General features: G+C 43.4%; 1 protein-coding gene and 1 pseudogene across 3 annotated transcripts in view; one reads left to right on the top strand and one right to left on the bottom strand.

Moving 5' to 3' along the window:
* Nucleotides 1-14,832, top strand: part of NFATC3 (nuclear factor of activated T cells 3) — a 96,910-nt gene that overhangs the window by 15,986 nt on the left and 66,092 nt on the right. The window lies entirely within an intron of this gene.
* On the bottom strand, nt 5,674-8,094 carry LOC121157767 (annotated as a pseudogene).

Genomic DNA, 14,832 nt, shown 5'->3' with positions numbered 1-14,832 from the left:
AGAACCCTAAACTGGCGTGGGAGACCTGGATAAGGCTCCTGGCTTTGGATTGGTTCAGCTCCAAACTTTGGGGAGTAAACCATCAGATGGAAGATCCTCTCTGTCTTTCCTCTTTGCATATCTGCCTTTCTTAAATTTTTTTTTTCTGGGGGGATCTAGCATGGTGTTTCGGTGGTTAAATCCTTGCCTTGCACATTCTAGGGTCTCATGGGCACCAGTTTTTTAACTCATTTTTTAAGAGAGATCTTTCTCTCTGCATTTCCTTCTCTCTGTTAAACTGCCTTTTCAATATAAATAAATAAATCTTAGAAATTTTTTTTTTAGTGACACACACACACACACACACACAGAATGAGAACATGAACGGTTGTGGTTATCTGCTGGTTCACTTCCCAAATGCCTGCCTGCGGTGGCTGGGCAACTCCAGGACCTGGAGACTCAATCCAAATCTCGCTTGAGGATGGCAGGAACCCACCTTGCCCCTCCCAGGTAATATTTGAGCAAGAAGCTGGAATTGGGTTCCAAAGGTACTCTGAACCCAGGTACTCTGATGTGGGATGCAGACTCAACTACCAAGATGAATGCCTGCATCTTGTTTTTCAATTTTGAAGTTTCCATCTTGTTGCTTAGTCTTCCCTCTGCGTTTTTTTTTTTTTTTTCTGTCTTTAATGTTGATACTGTCCTAGATATTTCGGTATTGTGGCTATCTATTTTTTAAAATTTATTTTATTTTTATTAGAAAGTCAGATATACAGAGAGGAGGAAAGACAAGAGAGGAAGATCTTCTGTCCGATGCAATGGAAAGCAGGGTTGCTGGGATTAGAACTGGCACCTGTATGGGATCCCGGCACATGCGAGGTGAGGACTTTAGCTGCTAGGCTACCACTGCAGGACCCAGCTATCTGTTGTTTTTTTTTTTTTTAAATGGGGCATTAAAATCTTACTGGCAACTATTTTATCACAAGTGGCAGTTGCTAACTGCAGACCTCATTGTAGGGATTTTTCAGCTAGGTTACCTGTGATGTTATTATCAGCAAATCTTTTCTCTTAGGCTAATTAGATTCCCAAGGGAGGACTCTCAGCGTGTAAGCCCATCGTGCTGTTGAGCCAAGGGAAAACACACTTAGGGTTTCAGTATATGTTTTAGAAAGACTTCTATTTCATCATCCTGTTTTTAGCTTGGTTTCCCAGCTCTCAGTTAGCCTTCTGGTTTCCCTCTTCAGAATATGTCGAGCATCGTGTGGGAAGGAAATGTCACCTAGTAGTATGGAATGAAGAGATGTGGGAAATTGGAAGAGCGTTTAGCTGCTCATTAATTTTTAACCTATTTTGTTTTCAGTTTTGCTTTCACCTCTTTGAAAAGGACCTGAAAGTACAGTTCTTCAAAGAATGTTTGCTGCAAATCACTTTTCTTCTTGGCCATCCTTGCTTCTGATTTAGCTTTTTCACATGCTAAATCAGCACAGTTCTGCATTCTAGTGAAAAAGTTTTGTTGCTATGGGTTCATCTTTTCTTGTGTTTTTTTTTTTTCTTGTTTTTAATCCCCTCCCTTTTTTCTTTAATACCATCGCTTGGTGGAGTTACATAGGGCACAGGTAAAATTGTGTTTCCACTCATCTTTCTTAACACATCTTTCTTTCATTTAAAGTCTTTTATGTTTAAGTGAGATAGACTGGCCAGAGCTCTACCCTTGGCTGATTTATGTCCTCATGCCCTTAACAGCTGAGTCTTGGCCAGGTAGAAGCCAAGAACTGTAATTCGATCTTAGTCTGCCATGTGGACAGGAGAGACCTAACTACTTGTGCGTGGTTGTTTTCTGCTTCTTGGTGTACATAAACAGGAAGCTCGAATTAGGAGCAGAGCTGTAACTGGAAGGCATGCAATCTGCTATGGAATGCAGGAATTCAAGCCACTTTTTAAATTGTTAATGCCAAATACCAGATACCCACTCCCATGTTTTGAAATTTTTACTGAAGTGAAATTCACACAACATAGGTCAATCATTTAACAATATAAAATTAAGTGATATTTAATGTATTTATTGTTTTGTGTAAATACAAACTCTTCAGATTGAGAATTTTTTCATCATTCTATTACAGAAAAAACCCATACCTATTAATCACTGAAAATTTTTCTCTTTCCTCATCCCCAGACAACTTCTGTGTTCTATGTTGTGATAGATTTGACTATTCTGGATGTATCATATAAAAGGCTCTTCAAGGAGGCAGTGCTGTGATGTATTAGGCTAAGTCTCTTCCTGTGATGCCAGCATTCTATTTGGGCACCAGTTCTGTTCCTGGCTCCGGTCCACTTCCCACCCTGCCTGCTTATGGCCTGGGAAGGCAGCAGAGGATAGCCTGAGTCACCATGGAGACTGAGAAGAAGCTCCTGGTTCCTGGCTTCTGACTGGTGTAGCTCTAGCCACGGTAGTGTTTTGGGGAGTAATCCATCAGATTGAAGTTCTCTGTCTTTACTTCTCTCTGCTAATCTGCCTTTCAGATAAAAATAAATAAATACATATATTTTTTGTTTTAAAAGCTCTTAGAGGGGCCAGTGTTGTGGCACAACTAAAGCTGCCACCTGCAACACTGGCATTTCGTATAGTTGCTAGTTGCAGTCCCAGCTGTGCCGTTTCTGATCCTTCACCCTGCTAATGACCTGAAAAGAGCACTGGAATAGGATCCAAGTGTTTGAGCCTCTGCCACTCACCTGGGAGGCCCCAGATGGCATGTCTGTCTCCCACCTTCAGGCTGGCCCAGCCTTGGCTATGGCAGCCATCCTGGAGGTAAACCAGTGGATGGAAAATCTCTCTCAGAGTTTCTCGCTTTGTTTCTGTAACTCTGACTTTCCAATATATCTATTTTAAAGAAAGGATCTTACAATATATGGCCTTTTGTGTCTGGCTTTTCCCCTTATTGTTCAAGGTTCACTGAGATTATGTTATATCATCTGTAAATGCATTGTTCCTTTTTATGACTGAATAATATTCTATTGTATGTATTTACCAAAGTTAGCTTGTTAATCTATCCAGTAAGGAACACTGGGTTTGTTTCTACTTTTGGAAAAGAGTAATACTGCTGTGTAAATATGTGTTCTTTTTGTGTAGACACATATGGCCTGTGATTGGAATCACTATAATTTTTTAATTAAATTCTTAGACATTTTCCCATTGTGGCTATGCCGCTTCACATTGCCAACAGTGAAGTATGAGGATTCTTATTTCTTTCCATCCTTTATATTTCTTACTTTCTGGATAATGAATTATATTAAAACCTTCCTAGAGTATATAAAATGGTATATTGTTGTATCCTTGATTTGTATTTCCTCAGTGACGAGCATGTTGGACATGTGTTTTTTGGTCAGCTACGTAGTTTTGAAGTACTGTCCAGTTATGTGCTTTGTCCAGTTTTTTTTTTTCAAGATTTTTATTTTATTATTTTTATTGGAAAGTCAGATATACAGAGAGCTCTTCCCCAAGTGACTGCAACAGCTGGTGCTGCACCGATCCAAAACCAGGAGCCAGGAACCTCCTCCAGGTCTCCCACGCTGGTGCAGGGTCCCAAGGCTTTGGGCCGTCCTCGACTGCTTTCCCAGGCCACAAGCAGGGAGCTGGATGGGAAGCAGGGCAGCCAGGACTAGAACTGGCACCCATATCAGATCCTGGAGTGTTCAAGGCGAGGACTTTAGCCATTGGGCCACCACGCCGGGCCCACTTTGTCTAGTTTTTACTTGGGTTTTTGTTGTTGTTGTTTAGTTGTCAATGCTTTTTTTTTTTTTTTTAAATTCTGGATACTAAATTCTTATCAGGTGACTTGCAAATAGTGTTTCCTGTTATGTTGAATGTCTTTTACTTTTTAAAAATTTTGTTCTAATTTAAAAATAATTTTATTAATTTGAGAGGCAGAGAAAGAGCTCTCCCATCTGCTGGTTCATTCACCATATGACAAACTCAGCCTGGGACAAAATGCAGGTTGAAGCCAGGAGTCGGGAACTCAGTGTGGGTCTTCAGGGTGGCAGGGACCCAGCTACTAACATCATCACCTCCTACCTTCCAAGGTGAATGTTAGGATTTTTACCCAGTCTGGTCTAGTTTTTCTTTTGTTGCTTTTGCTTTTAGTTTTTAATATAAGATCCATTGACAAGTCTGAAGCACTGAAATTGTACCTTAGGTTTATTTCTAAAAGTTTTATAGTTTTGGGTCTTTTAGTTAAATCAGTAATCCATTTTGAGTTAATCTACATTTTTTAAAAAATTTATTTTTGTTTATTTAAAAATCATAGAAACAGTTGGAGACAGCAGAATCTTCAGTTCACTGGTTCACTCCCTAAGTGCCTGCATCAGCAAGGGTTGGACCAGGACACAGCCACGCAGGAATCTGAAGCTCTATGTGGGTCTTCTTCCCATGTTGCAGGGACCGGTGTGCTCAGACCATCATCTATGGCCTTCTGGGGTGTCATCCTCAAGAAGCTGGAGTAGATGTAGAGAAGTCGAGGTGTGTATGAGGTGTCTGGATATGGACTGCAAACATCCTATTCTATGCAATTTGCTATGTATGGAATCATGTCATCTGCAAATATGTATTTATTTAAAGGTCAGAGTTAGAGACGGAGAGATCTTCCATCCACTTCCCAAATGGCCACAATGGTTGGGACTTGGCCAGACCAAAGCTAGGAGCCTGGAGCTGTTTCCAAGTCTCCCACATGATGGCAGAGGCCCAGGTACTTGGGCCATCTTCCATTGCTTCCTCCTTCACATTGGCAGGGAGCTGGATCAGAAGCAGAGCAACTGGGACTTGAACTAATGGCATGTTGGTATTGCAGGCAGTGGTTACATGACATTGCAATACTTCACTAACTTTTTTAGTTTCTCTCTTTTTTTTTAAATTGTTTATATTTTCAGCTTTCAGTTTATATTTTTTTAATTGTTTATATTGAAAGGCAGAGCAACAGCAAAAGAGAGAGAGAGAGCGAGAGCGATCTTCCATCCACTGATTTACTCTCCATATGCCCACAGAAGCCAGGGCTGGGCCAGGCCTGACCTAGGACCTGGAATCCAGTTAGGTCTTTGGTGGATCTGCTTTCTTTTCGGAACATTAGCAGGGAGCTGAAAGGAAGCAGAGCAGTTACAACTTGAACCAGCCCTCCAATATGGGGTGCAGAGGTCACATGAGCCTGCTCAAATCACTCCTCCATGACGCCTCTCCAGAGTTTGACTTTTTCCTTTCCCATTTGGGCACTTTTTGTTTCTTTTTTTATTGCTTAATTGTGCTAAGACTTCTCATATTGCAGTGAATAGCCATGTTAGAGCAAAAATCCATTGTCTTATTCATGGGGGAGCACTTTTTTTTTTAAAGTTTGATGTCATCTGAGGGTGTTTTATGTATACCCTTCATCATGTTAAGGAAGTTCCCTTCTCTTCCTAGTTGTCTTCAGGTTGTTTTTTTTTTTTTAATCATGAAAAAGGTATTGAATTCTGAATTCTGCTTTTTGTCTTTGAAATGGTCATATTTTTCCTCTTCATTCTGTTAGTGTGACTTTTCACATTTTAATTTTTTCAGTTACCTTGCATTTTAGGGTGCTGTTGGATTTAGTTGGATTGTTTTTGTTGAGGACTTTTTTTTTTATCGATGGCTCCAGTTTATTTTCTCCCCTCCCCCAAAAAATTAAGTGAGCAATAATCTTAAGACTTTATTCAATTCATAACAAAGCTGAGAATGAAGATTAGAACTGGATCTCTTGGCCCTTTCTCTTCTTATCTCCTCCCAGTCCAAAATGTTTACATCTCTTAATAGCCAGCATTCTCTTGGATCTGCAGTTGGGCTCTACACACTCAAGCAGCAGCACAGTCTTCTTTGTAGTTTTAGCCTTTTTCCGGAAGAAAGGCTTAGTCTGCCCACCATAGCCACTCTGCTTCCTATCATAACGCTGTTTCCCCTTGGCCTAGAGGGAGTCTTTGTCCTTCTTACACTGTGTTACTTTGTTGGGCTGGTACTTGCCACACTTCTTGTGGAAGGTCCGCAGTTTTTAGGAACCTTCACTATGTTTGCAGAACGATATGGACACGAAAAGCTTTGTTGAGAACTTTTACGAATCTATTCTTCAGTGTTATTGGTATAGTTTGTTTTTGTGTGTGTGGTATTTTTGTCTTGTTTTGGTACCAGAAAAATGCTGGGCTCATAGAATGTGTTAAGAAATGTTCCAAGGGTGGGTGTTTGGTGTAGCAATTAAAGCACCGTTTAGGACACCCACATCTCCTAGCAGAATGTCTGCATCAAGTTCACACTGCACTCCTGCTTCCTGCTTCCTGGTGGTGCACACTCTGCAAGGCAGTGGTTTTGGCTTCCTGCCACCAAGAGGAAACCTGCATGGACTTCTGGGCTCTGTCTTTCAAATAAATAAAAGCTTTTTTGTAAAGGTGTTGGGGCTGGTGAAATAGTTTAAATGGCTAATCCTCCATCTCCAAATGATGGCATCCCCTGTGGATGCCAGTTCATGTCCCAACCATTCCACTTCCCATCTGGCTCAGTACTTGTGGCCTGGAAAAACAGCAGGATGGCTCAGGGTCTTCATACTTTGTAGCTGAAACCCCAGAAAAAGCTCCTCACTACTGGCTTCAGATTATCTCAGCTTTGGTCTTTGTGACCACTTGGGCAGTGAACCAGTGGATGGAAGATCTTTCTGTCTCCTCTCTGTAAATCAACCTTTCCAGTATAAATAAATAAGATCTTAAAAAAAAAAAGCCGTGTTATTTTCCTACTGTGTATTTTTTAAGAGTTTGAGAAGAATTACCATTAATTATTCTCTTAAATACTTGGTAGTATTTGCCAGTGAAGCCATCTGATCCTGAACTGTTTTTTGTGGGGGAGAGTTTGACTACTGAATTGATTATTATAGATCTGTTCTTTTTCTTTTTAAAGATTTATTTATTTTTATTGCAAAGTCAGATTTACAGAGAGGAGAGACAGAAAGATCTTCCATCAACTGGATCTCTCCCCAAGTAACCGCAACAGCTAGAGTTGAGCCAATCTGAAGCCAGGAGCCAGGAGTGTCTTCTGGGTCTCCCACATTGGTGCAGGGTCCCAAGGCTTTGGGCTGTCCTTGACTGCTTTTCCAGGCCACAAGCAGGGAGCTGGATGGGAAGTGGAGCTGCCGGGATTAGAACCAGCGCCCATATGGGATCCTGGTGCATTTAAGGCGAGGTCTTTAGCCACTAGGCCACGTCGCTGGGCCCAAAAAATATTTTTTTAATACTCATGTATTTGCTTTCTTTTCCCTCTCATTTAGAAAGAAATGAGAGACTGAGACAGGGAAGAGAGACATTTTCTCCCTACTGCTTAATCCTTTAACACCTGGGGCTGAGCCAGGAACCTGGAATGCAGTCTAGGCCTCCCTTATGAGTTGTAGGGACCCATCAACCTCTGCTTCTGCCCAAGCTGTGCGTTAACAGGCATCTGGAGCAGAGCTGAGACTCCAGTATTGGGTGCGGGCATCCCAAGCAATCAGAAAATATTCTTTCCTGAGTTTGTTTCTTGTTCATTAGCCAGAAAGGACAATTCTTCAGTTACTTTAAACTCTGCCATAACTCTTCAAATAAAAAATAACTAAACAGAATTGGTAACATTTGGTGACATTAAGAACCAAGGAAAACTACTTTTCAAGGAAATGATTTACCTTGTTTTGTGTCTACTGATATTGTTGCCAATATTCTAAATTTGCTGTCAGCTATTTTTGCTAAAAACTAATAATCTTGAAAGAGTTCATTTCCTAGAAACATGATTTGTAGGTTACTGCAATCAAATAATTTAAATAACAGCATCAGTGACTTTCTTTGCTTGACTAAGAAATGGCTCATTTAGAAACTTGGTTTGCAGCTTCATTTTTATTTTCTTTTGGTGAAGAAATCCTACAATGAAAAGATATTGCTTTAAGCTTTTTATTTCTCTTTTATTTTCTTTGGAAATTGGAAATACTGTCATGGATACTTGCTGTAATAATGCTGATTTATAATGTATTGTTTTTGCACAATCATAGTATCATTGCATGATAAGCATAATGCTTTACCATCTAATTTGACACAGAGTAACCCACACTCCATTGTGCTTTAAAAGAGGAACATCCAAAGTCTGCTTTATTTTTTCTAATTTGATTTGATGCGTGTACACTGATAGTTAACAGTCGCAGTACATCAATATGTATTGCAATTGAAATGTGGTCAAGTTAGAATCGTGTCACTGAAATTTGTTAGTGTACCACATACCAAGAAGAAATAAAGGGTGGTAGAGCTAATCAGCTCTAACCTTGTGTGAAATAATTGTAGATAGTATATAAACAAATGAGCGTGGCCAAATTCTAGTAAGACTTTATGAGTATTCAGGGCTTAACACGGTGACCTAGCGACTAAAGTCCTCGCCTTGAAAGTGTCGGGATCCCATATGGTCCAAAGTGGTGGGACCCTGCACTCGTGTGGGAGACCTGGAAGAAGCTCCTGGCTCCGGATCGGCACAGCACTGGCTGTTGCTCTCCCTTGGGGAGTGAATCATTGGACGCAAGATCTTCCTCTCTGTCTCTCCTCCTCTCTGTATATCTGACTTTCCAATAAAAATAAATCTTTTAAAAAAAATACTTTATGAGTATCTGAATTTGGGTCATATCTCTTATCTCATGGTTTGTTGAACATAGCTTTCAAGATGTTGATTCAGATGCAGTGCTCTGATGTCATTGGCCACCTCCATGGCTCTTACGCTAGCTAGCATCCTGCTGATGTAGACCCTGGGAAGCAGCAGTGATGTCTCAAGTGGTTGAATTTCTGTTAGCCACGTGGGAGGCCTGCATCAGATTTTTGCCTCCCTGCATTGTCCTCAGCCCAGTCTTGCTTATCATGGACATTTGGTAGAGCCAGTGAATGTGAACTGTTTATCTCTATCATATGTCAGTCATGTAAAAACAGTTCTTACAGGCTATAGAAAACGGGTGGTAGGCCTGATTTGGCCTATAGGCTATATTTTGCCAAGCTCTGCTTCAGACTGTTAGAAAAGAGATGTGTAGGCAATCTGTTATTTCAGTTACTGTGTGCTTGCCTGGGGCCCTCTGGTGGCTGCAGGAACATAGTCAATAACTCTTGAAATTAAATTTTTGAAGCACTGTGGATTTGTGAATTCTGGAGTTGAAAATCTGTGCTAGGCAGCTCATGCCAGGTAGGTCCTTGCACATACTGCTCTGTGTGAGGCAGAGGCACTAAGCCACAGCATCCAAGGGGCCAGGACAAGTGAGGGGCTCTGCCAAGCGGAGACAGAACAACCACCGGCCTACACCTGCTCTATGGCAGGGCAGAGGCCCAGTTGGGGAAATAACGGGACACCCTAGCTGGGTTGAGTTTCCCACCAAGGAGCGCATGGGCTGGAACTGAGGCTACATTCTGATCAGGATACGATTGTAATCTCACTTGGCACAATTGTGGACTGGGATGGGAAGCACCAAGCCAGGCCAAATTCCAACACCATCTGGTGCTCTGGAGGACCGGGGAGGGTTGTGTGACAGACTAGGTTAGGTCTCAGCCCTTACTGAACCATGTGTGAGCTGGGTAGGGGTATGGAAGAGCCATGGCTGGGTTGAAATATCCAACAACAAGAACCAGCTTGGGTCGGAGGCCAGGCAGGAAAAGCCACTGTTCCTCCTAGGATAGCAGGCGAACTGAGTAGTGCTGGCTCATGGACCCACTGGTATGCGCGAAAACTGGCATTGGGAGAGGTTCTGGTGGAGGAGCCTGGGCAACTTCTCTGGCAGGACACAGTCCCATGCAGGTAAGCGCAAGAAGCACAATAGGGAACAACCCAAAACAGGCAATGAAAATTATCCCACTGGCATACACATGGCATGGGTTGGGGGCAGACCAGCCTGAGTCTGTTCACATTACCTTCTGGTGAATCCGAGCACCAGAACAGAGTGTGGGTCGAGCCAGGTTCGGTTGCAACACATACCAGTACACAACAAGTAATGCCAAGGTGAGATGAGCCGTACCAGATGTGGCTGCAGCACACAAACAGCACATATGACAATCAGGGAGGAGGCAAAGCCAACAGGGGAACGTGGGCACCCCTGCTGGATAACTACTTCCATTGGAAAGTGTGAATACGGATGGGGGCAGTTCAGACTAGGCAGGGCTATAGCACCTGTGGGCCACACGGTGAGCTGACTGTTCTGACTGGTGCAAGTTAAAATTAGAGTGGGTTGAGGGGTGTTTGGGCTTAGCCACAGCGTTAGCTGGCAGAGGCTGGTACTAGGAGCCAATTCTGACAAGTCAAATGCCAAAACTACCTGGAGACTGCATACTCTAGGAGTGGGTGTGGCCTAGTAGGGAAATAGTGGGCACCTCCCTCAGGGTTACCACCCTTACTGGACAGCACGAAACCCAGGCTAGAAGCAGGGGTGGCTTGACAGAAAGGCACCTGCCAGTGGGTGTATGGGCTGGATAATAGGTTGGTTGGGTTGAACCAGGCTTCAATGTCCATTGACGTGTGCGAGAGCTAATTGGGATGTGGGACAGACTGGACAAGCCTGCAGTGCATACTGGCAAGCATGGGAACCAGGGTAGGGGGCAGAACTGGTAGGGGTTTTGGGGAGTCGCCCCAACTAGGCTGCAGCTCCAACTGATTTGCATGAAGACCGAGTATGAAGTGGGTAGAATCGAGCTGGACTACAACACCCATTGGTTCACAAGGAAGACAGGGCTGGAAGCCGAACGGACCCAGTAATCGCAACGACCAGCATATGCATAAGCTGATTGGTGTGACGAACAGTGTTGGAGTCTGTACTAGCAAACTCACTCAAGAATCAGATCTGGGATCAACTCAGATGAAGTTTCTTTGGATATTTCTCGAACTGAACTGCTGATCTTGGAACCCCAACCATCAAGAGACTGTCAGCCAGTGGACTCTGAATAGGTTTCATTACGGTTGGGACGGAGAGATTGGCAGCAATCCAGAACTGATGAACTATCAAAACTGTATGAGCAGGACCCTTGGAGCGCGCCTCATGTTGGGGATCGGGGATGGGTGGGAGGTAGGGTGGGGCTTTCCCCTTTGTTACTCCCCTAACCCTAGATACAGGACAAAATGATTATATTAGTGTGGAAACAATGATATTACCCACTTTCACCCTGTAGCCCGTGACCCTTTGTACCCTAATAAACTAAGATTATTAAATAAAAAAAAAAAAAAAGAAAATCTGTGCTAGGGCTATTTAATATAGTGAGATGCTCATATATTAGAAAGCCTTTAGGGATGACTTTCTGTGCTTTTCTAATATAAAGGGTTGATATGTTTGTTGTTTATTAACAATTTTTGCTAAATTATCAAGTACTTTTATAAAAAGATTTATTTATTTATTTTTATTGTAAAGTCAGACATCATCTTAGAAAACCCAATGTGAAGAATGCTCCAGGTGGGTCCAATGCAGTAACCTAGTGGCTAAAGTCCTCGCCTTGCACACACTGGGATCCCATATGGGTGTTAGTTTGCATCCAGCTCACTGCTTGTGGCCTGGGAAAACCTTGGTAACCTGCACCCACGTGGGAGACGTGTCTCCTGGCTTTGGATAGGCTGAGCTCCAGCTGTCGTGCCACTTGGGGAATGAATCATCAGACAGAAAATCTTCCTCTCTATCTCTCCTCTTTGTATATCTGACCTTCCAATAAAAACAAATAAATCTTTTTTTTAAAAAAAGTCAAAGTGAAAAAAGAATGCTCCAAGGGTGTCATCTGAGCAGCTTTGGCAGTTCTGAGATGCTGACAGCCCTGTTGCTCTAAGGCTGAGAAAATTCCCGCAAGATCCACGGGCTAACAGTCTACCCTAGTGCACCCACTCGCCCAGGCACTTGCTGCCAAACCTCAGCCTGGAGAGTTGTCCAACCTGTTCTGCTCTTTATCCTCTGATATGTCACTCGACATCCTGTGGCATGCCTAAATGAGCTGGATGTCCTGCCCCCATGTGTAATTGGCAGTACCATTCGCTGCACAGGCATCAGCAGTTGAGGGCACATGCCTGGCCTGACACATGCATGTAGTTCAAGGTTGGACCATAAATCCTATGATTCAACCCATAACTGGAATTTTGAATCCAGTAGTCCAGCTGGGGAGTTCCCCAAGAAAACTCACCTGCGGTGACCCCAGAGCCAACTCTTGCGTGTGCCAGCCAGTTCAGGATCCAGTTCAGTCCATCACCCGCATCAGTCTAAGCACACATTAGTGATTGTGGTTGCCTAATCAGTTCTATCCCCAGCCCCATGTCCTATGCAAACTGATAGGTGCTGTATCCCAGCCCAACTCAGCCGATACCACAGGTGGAAGCTTAACCTACTATACCACACAGCTGATCCGTCCCGTATCTTTTAAAAATATAAATGGAATGGGACCTGGGGGTCCTGTGGCATAGAAGGTAAAGCCACCACGTGTGGCAACAGCATTCCATATAGTCAGTGGTTTGTGTCCCAGTTGTTTACTTCCAGGCCAGCACCCTGATGATATAGCTGGGAAGGCAATGGAAGAGGTTTCAAGTGTTCAGCTCCTACACCCATGTGGAAGATCTGTACGAAGCTCCAGGCTCCTGACACTTCAGCTAGGGCTATTGTAGCCATTTGGGGAGTGAAGCAGTAGTTGAAAGATCAGTCAATTCTCTTATCTCTCTCCTTTCCTCCCTCTCTGCCTTTGAAATAAATAAATCTCAAAAAAACAAAAAACAAACCAAAAAACAAAAAAACGCATATGGCAGAGTGATGTAGAGAGACAGAGATCAGTCTTCTATTCACTGACTCCCTAGATGAAGGGATCACTTGGGGCTGAGCTGAGCTGAGCCAAGCCAAAGCCAGGATCCTGGAACTCATTTCTGGATCTCCTGTATGGATGGCAAGAAACCCCAAAACAAATCTCTCAGGGTGTACATTAGCAGGTGGCTAGAATGAAGCAGAGTGGACTGGAGATCCAAGCACTCTGGTAGGGGATACTGACTTGTATCTTTCTGAAGAAATGTATGTTTCAAGTCCATTGTCCCTTTGTAAATCAGATTGTTGAATGTAAACATTGAATGTAAATGTTAAACACTTATGAGAACTATAATATACAAATAATTTCCCCTTTCTAAGTTGTCTTTTTATTGTGTGAATAATGTCCTTTGAAGTGTAGACATTTTAGCTTAAAAGCAAAATGTAGCTCAATTTATATATTTTAATTTTTTTATCTACAATTTTGCTGTTACATCTAAAAATCTTATTGTTTTATTTTTCTTTTAGATTTATGTATTGGAAAGGAGAGTGACAGGGAAAAGAGAGAGATCTGCCATTCTTGGGTTCTTTTCCAAAATGCCTGTAAAGAATGGGACTAACCCAAGTATTTGCATAATTGCCTACTGCCTCCTGGGTGTATTAGCAGGAAGCTGAATCAGAATTACTGAGTACCTAGGACTCAGATAAGGCACTCCGCATGGGATATGAAGGTACTTGCCAGGTGGCGCTTTTAACCTGCAGTGTCATAGTACCCACCCCTCAAATCCTTTTTTGTTTCCTTCAATATTTATCTATTTTGGAGTCAGAGTTCTAGACAGAGTAAGAGATAGAGATGAGAGAAAGCAATGAAGAGAAATCTTCCACCTGCTCATTCACTCCCCTAATGGCCACAATGGCCAGGACTAGGCCAAGTTAAGTCAGGAGTTTGGAATTTCTTTCAGGGCTCCCATGTGGGTGTAGCAGCACGAGCACTTGGACCATCTTCCACTGCCTTCCCAGGCATGTTAGCAGGGAGCTGGATCAAAGTGGAGTAGCCAGGTCTCAAACTGGCACCTAAGTGGGATGCTGGCTCCCCGGGCGACAGCTTTACCCACTACACCATCGTGCTTGCCATAAAGGTGGCCTTTTGTTTTTGAGATTTGTTATTATATTAATTGGAAAATCAGATTTACAGAGAGAAGGAGAGACAGAAAGATTTTCTATCTGCTAGTTCACTCCCCAGGTAGCCGCAACAGCCAGAGCTGAGCTGATCCAGAGCTAGAGGCCAGGAGCTTCTTCCAGGTCTACCACATAGGAGCAGGGTCCCTATGCTTTGGGCATCCTTGACTACTTTCTCAGGCCACAAGCAGGGAGCTGGAAGGGAAGTGGAGCATCTGGGACATGAACCAGTGCTCATATGAAATCCCAGCACATGCAAGGCAAGGACTTCAGCCACCAGACTACCACTTCGGGCCCTTTTTTTTTTTTTTTTTTTAAGATTTTTATTATTTTTTTATTGGAAAGGCGGATATACAGAGAGGAGAGACAGAGAAGAAGATCTTCGGTCCGATGATTCACTCCCTAAGTGAGCACAACGGCCAATGCTATGCCGATCCAAAGCCAGGAGACTCTTCCGGGTCTCCCACACTGGTGCAGGGTCCCAAAGCTTTGGGCCGCCCTCGACTGCTTTCCCGGGCCACAGGCAGGGAGCTGGAAGGGAAGTGGAGCTGCTGGGATTAGAACCAGTGCCCATATGGGATCCCGGGCATGCAAGGCGAGGACCTTAACCACTTGTGCCACCGCGCTGGGTTCGGGCCCATTTTTTTAAAAAATTATGCATGAAGGGCCCGGCGGCATGGCCTAGCGGTTAAAGTCCTCTCCTTGAACACACCGGGATCCCATATGGGCGCCAGTTCTAATCCCAGTAGCTCCAATTCCCATCCAGCTCCCTGCTTGTGGCCTGGGAAAAGCAGTTGAGGATGGCCCAATGCTTTGGGACCCTTCACCCGTATGGGATACCTGGAAGAAGTTCCTGGATCCTGGCTTTAGATCGGCACAGCATTGGCCATTGTGGTCACTT

This window comes from Ochotona curzoniae, unplaced genomic scaffold (genome assembly GCF_017591425.1).
Source record: "Ochotona curzoniae isolate NIBS_2020 unplaced genomic scaffold, NIBS_Ocur_1.0 contig_3622, whole genome shotgun sequence".
NCBI classification, from domain to species: Eukaryota; Metazoa; Chordata; class Mammalia; order Lagomorpha; family Ochotonidae; genus Ochotona; species Ochotona curzoniae.
This window is presented reverse-complemented; position numbering and strand designations above follow the sequence as displayed.